Source organism: Pogona vitticeps, chromosome 2 (assembly GCF_051106095.1).
Source record: "Pogona vitticeps strain Pit_001003342236 chromosome 2, PviZW2.1, whole genome shotgun sequence".
Taxonomy (NCBI): Eukaryota; Metazoa; Chordata; class Lepidosauria; order Squamata; family Agamidae; genus Pogona; species Pogona vitticeps.
This window is the reverse complement of record NC_135784.1, coordinates 120724697-120741780: the sequence shown is the minus strand read 5'-3', so window position 1 is coordinate 120741780 and position 17084 is coordinate 120724697. Positions and strand designations below refer to the sequence as shown.

At 40.9% G+C, this 17084-nt stretch overlaps 1 long non-coding RNA gene across 1 annotated transcript in view; it reads right to left on the bottom strand.

Annotated features, from left to right (window-relative positions):
* Positions 1-7328: 7328 nt before the first annotated feature.
* Positions 7329-17084, bottom strand: part of LOC140704146 (uncharacterized) — a 44102-nt gene continuing 34346 nt past the window's right edge. The window contains exon 2 of the long non-coding RNA XR_012083272.2: positions 7329-16674. This is a non-coding gene — a long non-coding RNA (uncharacterized LOC140704146). The remainder of the gene's footprint in view (positions 16675-17084) is intronic.

The window sequence follows — 17084 nt, the reverse complement described above, 5'->3', positions numbered from 1 at the left end:
CTGTGGAGCTTTGGAGGCAAGAACCTTAAATAGTTCCAGAACTAAAGCAAAATGCCTCAAAGTGAAGGTCAAGCTCAATGAGACTGCAGAGCGCTGGTTCAATAGCTGACTTTTGTTGTGACTCACAGAATGATCAGATTGAAGCATTTTGCTACCTGAGAGAAGGATAGTATGAAGCCTCTGCTATGTCCAGAGCTTGGGAAAGTTACCTTTGAACTGCATCTCCCCAAACTGAGCATGACTCAGTGGCCATGTTAGAGGCAGCATCAAGAAACTTTGAAGCTCTAACCAAGCAATAGGAAATGAGACTCTGCAGCTATTCAGAGCATATAATACTGTACTATGACTGGAACACAAGCTTTGCCTGCCTAAAAGGCACCTTAATATTCTCCTCTGGGGGGGGGGGGAAATCTTTTCCATTCATAGGAGTTCTTATTCAATTAACGTGTTCCTGTTTTGACACAACAGCCTTGTGTTCCCCATTATACAGTCTGGGAATCATTATAATAGTGACGCAGCAGTGGCAGTGCAGTAACTCTAGTGCTGAGACAAATTGAATAAATGGCTATCCCCAACACTAAGGAGTGGACAACTAATCCACATTTCATTAGCTGAAAAACAACGCTGAAGGGGTTTGGGGGCAATTCCATGAACCTAATGAAAATGGCTGTGTTAAAATGAGGAAGAGAAGGACAGAGAGAGAAAAAAAACAGGGAAAGGGATGGGAGAGAGGTGAAAGGAAGAGAGTAAGTGAGAAATAGGGACAACAGCATAAAGAAAAGTGCCATGAAAATTGCATGAGTCTGCCATTCTTCTGAAAATAGATCTTCACACACCATGCTGGTATCTCTCGGTGACAATTTGTTCACAAAAAGGCTTGCTAAACAAAAGCAGGATGAACCTATTTGGGAGGCTTCAAGCCCTGACAAATACTTGAAGGGGCCACTCTTTCTTGTACATGCTTCATCTGCATCTGTGCGTCTCGTCACACTAATGAAACTGTAACCCATTTCAAACTGCACTGCAACTGAGTTGTGCACGGCCCAAAGAACTTGAAAATAATTTAACTTGGATGCAACAGTGGTTTCGCTTTTTGTTACCTGCCCCCACCTCCAACTCTGTGGCAGCACTTTGTTCACCTTCTTTGCATTTAAATATTGCCAGCAGAAACTTCAAACTAGAATGGAAGTATGCCAATGCCCGAGAAAAGAAAAATAGGATAAGCCTTTGCAAGCACTTTATGGTTATTCTTAGAAGTACTTCCAGTAACACAAGCACAAATAGTCATTCTCCAAGGCAGGGCACTGCATTTGAGGCTGACCTGTAATCATTTCTTCACTTCAGCTCAAATATGCCACGTCTCCTGGGGGTGAAATTGCAAAATCCATGGATAGACTCATCCAGTAAAGTGAACCGGAATTATCCTTTAATAGATATCAGCATCATTCCCATTCCTTTCCCACTACCTAATTTGTTCCTCATGACGCCTCATGGCACAGTGGTTAAACTGCTGTACTGCAACCAAAACTGTGCTCATGACCTGGGGTTCAATCCCAAATAGCTGGCTCAAGGTTGACTCAGCCTTCTATCCTTTCGAGGTCGGTAAAATGACTACACAGTTTGTGTGTGCCGGGGCATTGTGTAGCCTGCCTGATTAACTTATAAACCACTTGGAGAGTGCTTTAAGTGCTATGGGGCAGTATATAAGCAGCAGACTTTGCTTTTGCTTTTTTGCTTTTTCCACAGAAGATTTAGGTTATGAATCTTTTGTGGAAGGAATGTGACCCTCTCCACTTTACCTTCATTCAGGCCATCATGGCGTACATTCTCTACCCCTGTCTCTCTTGTAGCTGTCAGAAGAACTCATGTACTATAAAGCAGCGGTCCCCAACTGTTTTTGGAACCATGGACCAGTTGGGGGGCTCTATGCACGGGTGGGTGGGGGCATCCCCATGCTCGCAGGTAGGTGTGTTGCACTCATGCACATGCGCGCTCATGTGACACGCCCACTGTGTGTGCAGGGGACAGAGATCCATCTCCACAGCCTAGTCTGGGGAAGCCCATGGGCTGACACTGGGCTGCAGGGAACCCCTGGTATAAAGCATCACTGGGCCATCCCAGGACTTTTAAAGCAGGAAAGGTGAAGAGACCAGGTGACCAAAAGATATCTCCACTCAGAATGAGGTGAGAGGAATTCTACAACAGAATAACAAGACCCATGGTCCCCCAAAACAAAAATGTCTCAGACCAAAGGAGATCTATAGCAGTCCTTCAGCCTTATCGGACATCCAGTGCTGCTATTAGATCAAATTGTCTTGAATGTTGCTCAGAGAAGGAACATCGCATCTTCCCTAGCAAAGCAAATTTATATGCCTGAATTGTGAATTTTATCATGGCTTCAGTCATTAAAAACAAATAACTATTTCCCAGATGGGTAGCTATGTTACTTGCTACAAAAGCAGCAGAGAGTGGTGACACATCAGTGACTAACAATTTAACAAGCTTATTATGTACTAATTATTAACATACTAATTATGTTCTTACACCCTCCACTCACCCCTTCCTCCCTCCCTCCCTCCCTCCCTTCCTTGTGTTAGGGGTGGACAACTCCCTACCTAATGTACACTCAGCTACAATAACTGCTGGGCAGCCATGGATAAGTTGCACTCTTAGCATGTCGCAGTTCACAAGTTTATTGTGATGTAAATATACTGCTCTGATTTTGGATGAAGGCTTGGACTGTAAATGCAATAAATTCATTAAGGAATTATGCAACCAATGCATTCAACGATTAAGGAAGCAAAAGCACCCTGGCCTCACAAATGCAACATCCAACCTAATATAGCCCAGCAATGCACAATGTAGTCCCACCCCATACCTCCAGCCACCATAAAGATGGAAGGCACATTCTTCTGCACACCCCTTCCCAATTCCACAAACATCAGAGGGCGAGACTCCATAGTTCAGCTTTGGAATAGGTAAGACCTACTTTTAGAATAGGGCTGAATCCCAGAACCCACTTGATTGCCAGTTGTGTAAGTATTGCTAGAGATAGAACAATACTGAGTACAGTATGTGAATGCTCCTGTGCATCATTGCAATACTAAATTCAGCCTACATATGTTAGTGTTTAACAATATTCACACTTCAGAAGTCATAGATGTGACCATGGCACCTCTTATTAAGCACCTGATTAAATGATCATTGTTGATATGCAATAAAAAAGAGGTGCCAGAAAGCTGTGCTCTCAGATGTGTGTACAAATTAAGAATATAGCAAATGTGCAAAGCTTCCTTGTTATCAATTAGAAAAATGTGTCTCAATAAATCTAGGTACCCTATTGAAAAAAGGAGCAGCCACTGATATATATATATTGCTCCTACAAAGAAGGAAGGAAGGAAGATTGGTAATTTTTATATTCAGCAGCACAATTCACACAAAAAAGAGAGATTTCCATGAAACACTTGCAATTTGCATTAAAAACAGAGATTTTGCACAAGATAGGGTATCCTGTGCAAAATACAATGTGCCTTGCAAACTGTAATGTATTCTTGTGCAAAATACAAGAAGCTATGCAGGAAAACCACTTCTGTGACTCCAATAATAATAATAATAATAATAATAATAATAATAATAATAATAATAATAATAATAATAATAATAATGATGATGATGATGATGATGATGATGATGGTGATGATGATGGTGATGATGATGGTGATGATGATCCAAATATAATTGATGCACAAAACCTCTCAAAGTCTTATCCAGCAAGTAAGAAACTTTTGAAATGTTTTGTTCTAACCTGCAGGAACAATTTAAGATTTACATCCCTAATGTAGACCGCCTCTAAGTGATAAATATTTTCTCCTCTCCCCCCTTCCCCCCAGAAGCTTTTATGAAATAATTTATTTGCTATATATTCTTTTGAAGAAAACTAATTTCCCCATAAGTTCTAACTTCATGTCTGTTGTCTCCCTGATGATAACAGTTCAAATGCTCCTAGTTATGTATTCTTGATTTGAAACAGAGAGCTTGTGCCAGGTTTACCATATAGGTAATGTTTTGTCTTCTGGCAGAAAAAACAACAGGGTCATATTGGGATACTGAGTCACCTGAGGACATTCCCCAGCATATTTCTTAGTTCTTAAATTCCTGGCATTTATATTCCAGAAGAGCTTATGCCTTGAACAAGAGGAAATGGCATGCAAACAAGTTTCCAGACCTTGTTCTGGAGAAGCATAAAGGCATATGCTCTGTTTTTATCATCAGTGGAAACAAACACTTAAGCATGTATTTGCATGATAACAGTCTGATTTCATTTAGACCTTGGTTTTGCAAAGCACTGTAACAAACATTCATAGGACTAATACGAGGTCATGTCATTTGAAAACAATAGTCTGCAGAATGTAGATGTCTTGTATTTCTTCTTTCCAGTAGCAGTCACAGCTAACAGGATTTGCATACGTCAAACCTAATGCAGTACAGAGCTTCTGATTTTTTCCCTGTAATTAATGACTATTATTCTAAATGTTGCTGTTAAGGTTTTGCGTAACTTATTTTGCCATGAATTATGCCATTAGCCTTTCAAGAGGCACAACTCTGCACTTTTAAAAACAACAAGCACCACAATGCTATTCTTTATACTTGGTGGTGCCATTGCCAAAGGAATGACAGTGACAAATGACATGCTTTTAAGATCAATTACTTTTATTGGGCCAATAGATGTTTTGCCATCAAAATATAAATCAAACTCATGGTGAGTAATACCGCTGTGATGGTCTTCCAGATAGTGCCAGGGTCCTTAAAAATATCGGTAGCATATTGCTTCACTTGAAAGATAACAGTAAAATTATTTGGCAGGTTATAGCTGGGGCAATGATCATAAAAGATGTGTCAGCTGTGGCTTCACACAAGTTTCTCCTGTACCCCTCAGTCCAATTGTTCTGTTCTTTCGCCCCACCCCACCCTATCCTCTGTAGCAGGCTACTCCCTAGATTCCCCAGGCAATGTGCTAGATGGCAACAAGTAAGTGATCTACCTACCTACCTGCCTGCCTGCCTGCCTGCCTGTCTATCGATTTAAAATATTTTTATCCCACTTTTCTCCTTAAAAATGACGCAAGGTGGCTTACATCATCAAAAGACAGCATTTAGATCAACAATGTTGAGCACACAAATACAAAAAGGATCAAACAAATAAAATACTTTAAAAAAACCCCAAAAAGAACAATGTGAGTGGACCTTGGCCTCCCTTCCATGGATGCGCCAGTCAAAGTTTCACCACAGATGTTCTCTTTATTGACAAAAACAAAACTATAGCCACTCTGGGCAATTAAACATCAATCACTTTAAATGGGTGCCAGTGAGTTTAATCTTCTCCCAAACAATTAGTTACCCCTCATGGGAACTTTTCCAGTTGCAACTGTGGGTAAGTCTGGAGCCCTGTGTCTCCCATGGTGTCTAGTGTGTCCCACAAGTATGCAATGCAAGGAGTTCCACATCAGGGATGTTGAAAGCAAGCCTGCACTTGTCCCTGCAACAAGGTTGTGTGCAACCCTTCTCCTGGTGTAAGCCTTGTCTAGTGCTACAGAACTGGGTTACCAGTACCTCTCCTGGGTTTGCATCTAAAGTCCACTGTAACTCATGTGGACTCTCGAGAGTGGTGCACCATAGGAAGAGCACATGGAGGGGAAGACCCAGATGATTGACTCACGGGAGACTCTTAGCCACCCTTGTGGATTGGGATGGAGTAGCCCTGATGTTTCTGCTGGAGGTGGCCTCAGCAATGCCTTGCACAATGCTTCTCTTCCCAATGCCTGGCCTTGTCCCTCTGCACTTAAGCTGCCTCCTCTGGGCAGCTTTAGTGAACACCCATGAACATTTCCCATTGCCCACTATTGGATCTTGGCGGTGGATCTTCTCCCAACCTTCCACAGAGTGCTTTTGATGTGCCAGCTCCTCCTGTGCTACCAGTGCTTCCCAATCTTGTGTGTCCTCTCAGGTGTCACTCTCTCCATTCTCTTCCCAGTCCGCCTTAAATTTCCAAGCCTCCAGACACAACCAGGTGCCCCAAGGGTGTCACCCAGTCCACAGGTGTGCTGCAGGTTGGAAAGCAGGCTCTTATTCCTAAGGAGGCAGAAAGCCCATTTTCCCCAGCAAGGGGGTCAGGGCCAGGCTCACAAAGACCAAAACACCGTCAAAGCAGTAAGGTGAACAATCCATTTAAAAACCCACTCAGGCAGCCAGTCTCTCATGGAAAGCTCATCTGAAAAGTTTCCACCTGCTTGCAGAGGGCAATAAAGATGAAGCCAGCCTAGCCTCCTGCCAGAGGGAATTCCAAAGTGTGGGAGCAGCAACAGAGAAGGCCCTCTCCTATGTCCCCAACAAGTGCATCTGTGAAGGAGGCAGGTCCAAGAGAAGGGCCTTCCCAATGTTCTTAACACTTGAGCAGGCTCATAAAAGGAGATGTGGTCCTCAATCTTCCATCTTTATGAGGTTGGTAAATTGAGTACCCACTTGGGGCGGGGGGCAATGTGTAGCCTGCGCAATTAAATTGCAAAGTGTCCAGAGAGACTGTTAAGCACTATGGGGCAGTATACAAAAGCACTTTGTTTTTCTTCTTCATCATGGCATATTTTTGTTCTTATGGGTTCCCCCCCCCATCTTGTTACTTTTGGGTAATGGAAGGGCTAACGAACTGTTAGATAGTTAGTTAAATAGCTAGCTAGCTAGATATCCTGTTTTCCCGAAAATAAGACCTAACCTGAAAATTAGCCCTAGTATGATTTTTCAGGATGCATATAATATATACCCCCCCCCAAATAAGCCCCTGCCCTCCACCTTTGTTTAGCAACCAGAAGAAGATGGCATGATTGTATTTGAATAAACGTAGATTGCTGTACATGAAAAATTAAAACATTCCTTGAAAATAAGCCCTAATGCTTTTTTGGAACAAAAATTAATATAAGACCCGATATGGACGGACGGACAGACAGACAGGATACTTGGCTGCAGAGCCAGAAGTTGGGAGTCTGGTTCCCCACTGTGCTTTCTGGGAGAAGAGCCAACCAAAGAGAACATCATGAGGAGTTTTACTCTTAGCCTTCACCTTTTCTGAACCATCTGGTGCTCGGCCTGCTTGCTTACAGGCCCAACTGAAAGTTTAAAACTTTTAATTAATGATTTTAGACCTGTATATCCCAAAGACTGCTTTCTCCTTCCACTCATTTGCCCGTCTATGAAGATAATGTTCCAGTACCTTCTTTTGAAAAGTATGCTATGTAACAGTAAAGAGGAGGGTTTCCTCAACAGAGGCCCCCTGGCTGTAGAATACATTCTTGAAAAAAAAAATTCCACTTAGTATCTCTACAACCTGCAAAGTTTGTAGACTGATCCACACTACAATCTTTTGGTTGCCAGGCAAGCCTGTTTTATTCATGAGACAATTTATATTGCTGGGAATATGAGGATTTTTTAAAAAGTTTTATTATTTAATTCCATTGTAAGGTATTTTGGTGGTATAGTGGATAATGTTTAAATCACTTAGACAAACACATTCTTATTTGTATTAATACATTTTTTCTCTGCCTCACTGCATTTTTTGATATGTGAAAAGTCCACTAAATGTAAACTGACCACAATTTCTCCTCTTTACAACTCAGACGTGCCATTTATATTGTGAATTCAACGTGCCATTTATATTGTGAATTCAATAACATAATAGGATTGATTTGCTCCCTTTAGAATGTTGCAGTTCATTATTCCAGGTCAACATTCCTGATGAAGATTTATTTATCCTGTTCAAAAACTTTAATAAACCCTGTAAACGAATCCACTAATCTGAAGTGCCCTTTGCCTCACTTTCACACCTCACTAGGCACATTTTCATTTTACATTGCTTGTTTGCTCTTGTCTCTTCTGATGTACCACAAATGCCCATTGTAAGAGTCATACTGTGCAGGAGCCTGAATAATGTTCCTACAGATTAACTAGATGATTTTCCTCTTCAGTTTCTATTAAAAAATTAAACAGTAATGTGTAGGTACACACATTAGCAAGCATTTGTGATTTTTGTGACAAATCCAGCCTTTCTCTGCAATATGTCAACAAGCAGCGAACATTATTTTGCAAGAACAGAAAGGGCAGGATAGAACTCTGTGGGGCACCACATAAAATGTTCTGGAAGAGGGATGCATAATTACAGCTAACTGTCTACTACCATGCTTTCAGATCTCATATGGAACAGATAAAATAACTCTAGAGTGATCTCAGCATAACTATTAAGTCTTTTCAGTTATCTGAAAATTAGTAGCTTCAATAGTAAAAAGGACCAAAAGAAATTCACCCACAGAAGTTATATTTAAAACACACACACTCATACATACATATCCAGGAATCATAAGCAAAGATCACAAGAAGGGGCGGCTGATGGACCTCAATAGAAGACTCTCAACCTCCCCCCACCCCAAGCCAGAAGCATAGTCTTGGGATCAAACTAAGCAACAGAACTATGCAACCTAGAGACCACAGTTGTGTCAAACTACAGCCCCCATGATCTTGGACTATCAGCTAAGATAGCTGAGATTGATGGGACCAGTAGCCTCAGAAGTCTGGACAGCACAGACTGTCTGCCCCAGTCTAGAACATAATCAACAGGTTAAGCAAGCAGCTGTCTCTGTATAGATGGTGCTTAGATTCTTGAAAGACCTTTCACATCAGAAGAAACACACACTATAGTTACGTAATGTTACATATGTTACTGTGTGGCAGAGCAAATCAACATTCTAAAAGGCAATTTGAAACAACCACCTCCCAAATTATAATTTTGAAACTGGATCAGCACTAAATTTTGCACAGATGCTACCATTCACACCTGATAACTGCTGTGTTTTTTTGGTAAGAAGTGATGAACTGATGAAAAAAGGAGTCAGCTTCAGAGACTTTCTTTTGCTTGGTATCACTTTATGAATGGTAGTGAGCACAAGAGAGTATCCCATAGATCATCTTGATTTTAGTGTTAACAACATTAGTATTGTCAACATTCAGGCTAGTCTTTGCTATGTAAAACATGGCATCCTTTTTCCTGCTGGCAATGTGGGCTTAATATTGTGTAGCAATATTGGGCTTGTGGGTACAGGAGCACAATACTATCCCACATCCATAAAGCACAGGTTTTGGCTTTTATTTGGAGACTCGAATGATGTTTCCCCTGTATGAATACTACTCCAATTTTTTTGCCAGACACAAGAAACTCTCTTGGAAAAGTGGCAGGATCCAGCAGCCCCAGTCCTGATGTGTTGTTTGTGTATTGATACCTTACAGTTATGTGGGGTGATCACTTTCATGATCACTTTGATATGTGAGAAGTTGCTGCCTGCATTCAGTATTATTTCCTGTTTACCTTCTCAGCATGCCTTCTACCTAATTACCTGTTTGTGCTGATTCCCTTTCCAAAATACTTATCCAGACTTCAGAATGTCAAAAACTAAGGGTGAAAACTTTTTTAAAAATCTCCAAGAACTCTGTTTCCATGGTAACCATATCAATTTTGCTGCATTGGTAACACCTTCTAATTGCCTCACTGGGTTCAGTGTGGTAGTTTTCACTGTCACACCATAGAGAGGGGCTTAAAATTGCTTAAAATGGTAGGCTGCTTGGAAAATATTGCAGGAAAGCCTAACACACTGCTGAAATACAGTTTTTGTTTTGTGTGTCATCCACTTCTGCACATTATGGCCATGTTTAGAAGTAGGTTAATTCCCCTCCCCCAATTATGTATAAATAGACACATGGAGCAAGTACCATAATCATCTGGCAGGTGCACTGCAATTCAGTTAAAGTTCTAAAGTACTTGAGAGGCATTTCAAGAGTGTTGTTACATAAATTACAGTATAGGAGGCATTTAAAATGTGTGGTGGATTCATGTGTATTACATTGGAAATGTGAGAGACAAAATGTGAGCACAAGGCGACAATATAAAGGAAACCTTAGGGGAATGGGAGGCAGGGCTGCCCCTAAGCATTATTCTGGTCATTGCAAGAGACAGGATGATGTGATGTTGCTCTCTACAGCAGGAGTTCAAGACTGGACTAGAATGATAGCTTGATTTTACTACAAAAGAGAAAGCATTGTTCACTACAGGCCAGCTTAGAAGATTAGGACAGACAATGTGATGCATAGTTCTCTTCCCCCAAGGGGGTGTCTTGAAGAGATGAGGTGGAATGATGGAGTAGGTGATGCCTTTGCTGTTCTACAGTATTTGCTGACTGACATGCTTTCCTCACTTTGTCAAACGGCAGGGCTGGCCTTGTTGAGAAGTACTGAACTCTGGGCAAGGAAAAATTGGCAGGATGGTTTCAAGAAAGAGGGAGTTACAGTACTTTCATTTCAAGCTCTTCACCTAAAACATTTCAGTATTCCTTATTAAACCCAAATTAGTTCACTTCCATCATTTTAACTGTTTCACTGTTTGTAATGTAGCAGTCTCTAAATAGGCTTTTTTTGGGGAGATTGATTGTTTTATTGCTTATTTGGGGGAGAGCCTTGTTATGGGATCTCTCTCAGCATCAGAGGAGCACAGCAATGTTTCCAGTAGGCATTTAACCCACTTTGTTTTCTATAGTCTCTGGAGCCAGAAACCAGGCAGAGACAGAGCTTAAAATAAAATAAAAAGTTACCAGGATTTACTTAGATACATGGCTAGGAATGTGTGATTCCTAATCTAGGCAGCTGGCCATTTACTGGACTAGAACACCTAGCCCAAGGAGGGGGGAGGGGACCCATAGCCACCAGGTTGAGAGAGATTTCACCAGGTTGGGAAAAGAGAAAAGGCTGACTTATGGGAGAGAACAAGGAAATGGAAGATCTTTTCTTTTCATTGGTTGGGGAAACAGCCAATGAAAAGGACAGACCCGGGCTGCTGTTCTCCCAAATGCCCCTATTGGACATTTCGGATAAGAAGTGCAAAGACATGGGGCTTCCATAAGAATCTTCACAGGGCTCTTTGTAGCATGTGTGAGTACTGTCTGATCCAATTTGTATCCAAACATTTGGGACTGGTCTGGAAGTCGTCTGAACCAATTTGTCCTTGGATTTCTGCAAATATTTGTATGCATTTGTATGTTTTCTGGATTGGGAGGGGGGAACTCTGTGCTCACCCACACACACACACGGTCCTGTATATAAAGACCAAAAACAGACATTAAAAATGAAAAGAAAATAGAAAAGAGCAATGAAGGGGGAAGCAAAAGAAAGATTACTTTGACATATCTAATCAAAGCTCATACAAGAGGGTAAGCTGTCTATCTTTCATTCTCTCACACACCTATTCTTAAAGGTAATGACTCTGTGTAGCTCCTTAAAAGAATGTTTCTAAAATGTGGCCAGTCTAATCAGTGCCATATCCCCTTCCCTGGACGAGGAATAAATAGAGTACTGTGAGTCTCCTCAGGGCACAGCACATGATGATATATATGGTTTTAGGAAATATTTAATTACTAGGCCAAAAGAAGATGTGAAAGACAGGCACAATTACCAGTGCTATATGTTACAAAGTGCAGGGGTGGGCAAAGTGTGACTTGTATTTGGACTGCAACTCCCATCAGCTCCACCTAACATGGCCAATGCTGAGGGATGCTCACAGTTGCAGTCCAGAAACATCTGAACTGCTGTACTTTGTCCATCCCTGAGAGAGGACAAACAAGGCTACAGTTCATTGGAAGTAATTAGATACAGCTCAGCATACACTCAAAATAAAACATGGCTTCACATGAAAGGGGGAGAAAGAGGAAGAGAAAGGACCTCTTCGGATTTCTTAGATTGCCCTTTACTTGTTCTGACCTGTACTCTCCTTCCTTTGACTTTTAATGTCACTTCCTATCATACCTTTCTCTTGTCCCTCTAGGAGGATGGGGCACCTCAATGTTTTGGGGTTTATTCATGACATGTTGATGGGTGTCTCATTATACAAGCTTATTGAAGACTGGTTTGGTACAGAGTTATAAGTGGAATCACAAGAAGTTGGACCCAGTTACATACAAGTAAATGGAACAGGTGGACATCTCTGCCCCTCAGCTGCCTCACCACTTTTTGGCCTTCATTACACTCACCACCACTCCATGTGGCTTCAGAGGAGGAATGTAAATATTATTTATCTTGTCCTCACAGGCAAAGATGAGGAACTGAGACCTTTTATTCACTAGCTAGAAGTATGAGGAACATTCAGGTGCTCTCAGTTCAGTCTGGTTGGACTTTAAACTAGTGCCCTTCTCCTTGAGAGCCAAATGCTCACCTAGGATTAAGGAATAGGTAGAAAACCCACCCCTGCTTGAAATTCAGCTTTGATGCATCCTTCCTCTTCCATTTCAGTGTCCTTCCCATGGGAAGAACCTTGCACCCAGCAGCCTGCCTTCTTCCCCTGAGCTTGAACAAAAACCCTGCTGCTAACCAAATGAAGTCTCATCCCCCAGACATCTGGATATAAAGTATATCCAGATTCTTGCAGCCATGTGTGAATACTGGCTGATCCAGTTTGTGTGCAAACAAATTGCTCTCTGGGAAGTGGGCAGCAGACTGAGGAGAAGGATTGGCAGCTGCTCCTCTCTGCTTCATTTATGATTCTCTCTCCTACTGGACACCACATTTTTCCACCTCTGCTTTCTGCAATTTATCTTCATCCTTCCCTGAATATTTTTCTGCAAATTTAACAGTGTGTTATCACTGGTTCTTAACCTTTGTTACTCAGGTGTTTTTGGACTGCAACTCTCAGAAGCCTTCACCATCAGCTCTGCTGGCTGGGGTTTCTGGGAGTTGCAGTTCAAAAACACCTGAGTAACAAAGGTTAAGAACCACTGTGTTAAATGACTGGAATTTATGTTGTATTCTTAGGTTTTTTGTGGATGGGGTGAGGGGTTGCGACAAATTCATGAGAATGTCACTAGGATATTACCCCTGTAAAACATGTCCTAATGTCTCTCCCTCCCACTTTATATGAATGAGCCGGCAAAATGCATGGCTTCTTTAAATAGTTCCAGTCATTGGCTGGTCCAAGGATATCAAGTAAGCTTTGTGATTAAGCTGGAATTTGAATCTGGGTCTCCTTGTGTGGCATACAGCTCTGCTCTCACCTGTCCGTCACAGCCGGGCAGGGGAACCTCAGCCAATGAGAGGACGGAGGGTGATGCAGAAGGGGGAGGAGCTGGATTATATAAGGTGTATGTGATGTGTGAAAGGGGGAGTTTTGGAGAGTTTGAAAAGATGAGAGAAGTTGATTGAGAGAGTGAGATAGATTTGAGAGAGATAGTCAGTGAGGGAAAAGTCTGTGTGATCTAGTAATTGAGAAACGTGATTAACAATTTGATTTATTACCTGTGATTCACCCTTTTTATTTTGTACAAATCAATAAACACTTTATTTGTTTGAAAGAAAAACTTGTCCTTTGTGAGTACTAAGGATAGGTTGGTGGCAGCAAGTCAAGAATAGTAGTGAGCACTCTTGGAGGCCTGTATTGCTAGAGGCTTGAGAGTGGCCCGCTACACCTTGTTCCTAGTCCAGCACTGTAACTATTATACTGTATTAACACTCTCAGATTAGTGATTATCATGTGAATAATGCCAAAACTGAAACATAATGATAGAAAAACAATGCAACAATTAATGTTCCTAATTTGCATAATATATATCCATCTAGTTTACAGACTTCCTCCATTCCTTCTTGTGATCTAAGGTCAGTCCCCACTGATGTGTCCCATTATTCCATTGCCCAGCTACTTGACTCAGGATGATGGAATCATAGCAAAATTGATAAAGGATAATAATCTTAGAATTGCAAAGCTGGAAGGAACCCTACTCCCAAACTCTGGCCAGAAATCTAAATCACTGAGCTATCCAGCAGTTCTACAGAAGTGAAACTCCAATAAATGCTTAATGGATAGCAAAATACCAAAAGACTGGGACAGTATTCTAGTAGCAGTAATATTTTAAAATGGAGCTGAAAGCAAACTGGAATACTGTTAAACTGTAGTTATGCCAATAAGTTCATCACTTGCATGTTTTGCAATATGTCCTCCTACACTTGGAAAATTGGGCAATCACAATCCTATTAAGAAGGTTAAAGGAACACAAAAGCATTCTCTCTCTATGAGTGTAAAAGGCTAGATTCTCACACATAAAGGACTTATTATGTTGAATCATGAGTAATACTGGCATTATTTTTGAAGAACAGAAAAAGGGTATTTTATAGCATTTACTCTCTCACCAGTTTGACAGTTTTTGCACACATATTTGGCATGTGAAATGTTTGACATTCAATGCTGTAGTACCCATGTAATTAACAATCATCAAGATAGCATGGCTATCTTAGCTGGAAAATGTTCCAGCATCTGGTTTAATTCAAGATACAAGGCACAGAACTAATATGCAAAGATTAATTTGCATTTTATGTTACTATACAGGTTTGGGACATAAACGATATTCAACTGTACTCTTTATAGCCTATTTTATGTTACCTAAGATTTATTTTTTTTTCAAAGGTACAAATACTAGATGAAATAATATAGAAACCTCCTCCTCCCATTTCATTCTTTGATTCTACTCTCTGGGAAGAGGTACATGGGTAATATCAGTAAAGGAAAGAGACCTGTCATGGCAGTTCATCTTATAGCAAGCTTTTAAATAAGGGGAAAGTCTTCAGATATGATACAAATCCAGGTGTCACAAAATGGGTGGATGTAAGAAGAATTATCATTTTGAATTATATTGCCACTGTTGTTTGTATTTTATTATATTGCTTTTACTTCTGTATCTTATTGTTAGCCACCCAGAGTAGACTTCGGTCTAGATGGGTGGGGTATAAATTGAATAAAGAAAGAAAGACTTGGGGACAGTGGGAAAATTTCCTCACTAGAGATGGGCACGAATCAGAAAAATGGTGATTCATTTTGATTTGAGATTCATCAAGGTTGACAAATCATGGATTTATGTTGCACCAAATTTGCAGGGAAGCTTCTCCTGACTCTCCTGTACAAGCTCTGCAAGTTCAATGAAGTTTAGGCTTTGGGTGTCCAAGTTATACACCCACATGGAGGGTCCCCCAGAAAAGTCCCTCCCCCAGGCACCTAAAGACATGAAAATCACAGAGAAGCTTCCTCTGGCTTCTGTACTAAAATATATATATTTCAGGAGCAGTAATTAGCATTTTAGTATCTTGGGCAAATGTTCCACCCACTCCATCCTGACACATGGCCATGAGCCACCCCAAGAAAAAGAAAAGGGGGAATGTCTTTGTCCCATCTGGGGGGAAAATTCAAATTTGTGCTTTCAAGAAAAGGGAAGGGTTAATAGGGTTTGGAGGTGTTGGTGTTTATTTGCTCAATAGTTATCAGTAGATTCACATCTGAATTTCAGTGTTTGCTAGGTTTTGGTGTTCTTGAGGTAAAGCCCCAGTTCCTCCACACTAGATATGGCCGTATAACATTGCATCATGTTAGTAATTCATCCTGCTTTCTTCATCCTACAACTTAGTGAATATGATAGGGAATAATTGAGGGGGGGGGGGAATCTGGAAACTCAACCTGTTTCTCACTTTCTGATGACTTTTAATGGGATACACACATTACTAATGAACGCCTAACCAATTGTAAGCCCCACGAAGATTAGTGAGCCTTGATTCCTGTCATGCTGTTATGTACAAAAGTTCCGTTTCCAGATGGGCTAGGAAATCTCAGTGACTAGGTATAACTTGGGAAAATACAAGCAATAATTTACTAATTTGAATGTGTTTCCCATTAGAATGGTGACTGAATCTTTGTTGGAATGATCGCTGATGATTGCCCCTTGGGGAGGGGATGTGTTCAATTAACATTCTCTAAACTGGCATTACTCTGACTTCTTTCCTACTATGGATCAACAAACTGGACAATTAACTGTAATGTGGCAGCACTCCAACTGGGCAGGTGCAAAGGTCACTGTACTGGGGGTTCAGGGTAAATTAAGCATAATTGGCTCTCAGTCTTCCATAAGCTTTTTGTGTAAGTGGAAAACAATCACTAAAGAAAACTAAGAAGATGGAGAAGGTAGAAAGAAAAAGAAACACTCCTAGAGTTATATCTATTTTAACCAGGAATTTGATTAACAGAAGTAGTGCATTGTGAAAATTCTTGTCTGTTGTCATCTTTTTATGAAAACAGATTGGACCGTGCTTTGGAATTTGACTCCTTGTTTCTAACCTTTCACCAGTTTCTGAGAGTGTTCTGGCATCTAAAATACAGAAAAGCTGAATCCGTAGGAATCCAAATTGCTGGCTAAGGAAAAGTCTTCATTTGCCCTCCTCAGCACAGCATGGGTTGAAGTGGCATATCACTATTTGGCAGCAATGTAATGCCATTTCTCCAGTATTGTGCAATTGTGTGTGTGTTGCTGTTTGCTAGTGTGAAAGTGGAGGGGAAGGATGTTCAAAGATACAAATGAAAGGATGTGGATGTGTAAACAGTTGGATATATAGAAGGGAATATTTCTTGAGCTGTTAGCACATTTGGAAGCACACAATGTTCTGATTAAAATGATGGTTTTCTCCATGTCATGCTCACGCACAACTAATTCTTTAAACAGTTCAACATACATTGGCTTGCATCTGCAGCATCCATGAAGTTCTCTTCCATCTGACCTCCACAGCATTCCTGCAAGTTTAAAAAGATCTGCTGTTATGTATAATAATCATTTTAAAAAACTTAAATAATGTAAATTAAAGGGATGATCCTTCTCTCCCTGCTCTCTCTCTCTGTCTGGATGTGTGCATGCACTTGCTTCTCAAGGGGAAGGAACAGTCAAGACATTTTAAGCAAAAGACAGAGCCCCAGGGAAAGAGAGGAAGTGCCCTTTGTCTCACTCTGAGCTGGTGGTAAGGGATTTTGTGGGCTTTAGAATTCGTCAAGATGTCTTGTTGTATCAACAGCTTAAACTGAGGCGAATGAGGGATTTAGCATGTTATCTTTCCATCCCTAGTGTCAGTGCACCCTACTCCAAAAGCAGTGCAATATACATCTACTCTACAGTACAGAAAATAAGCAGCATGAAAGTTGGCATGACT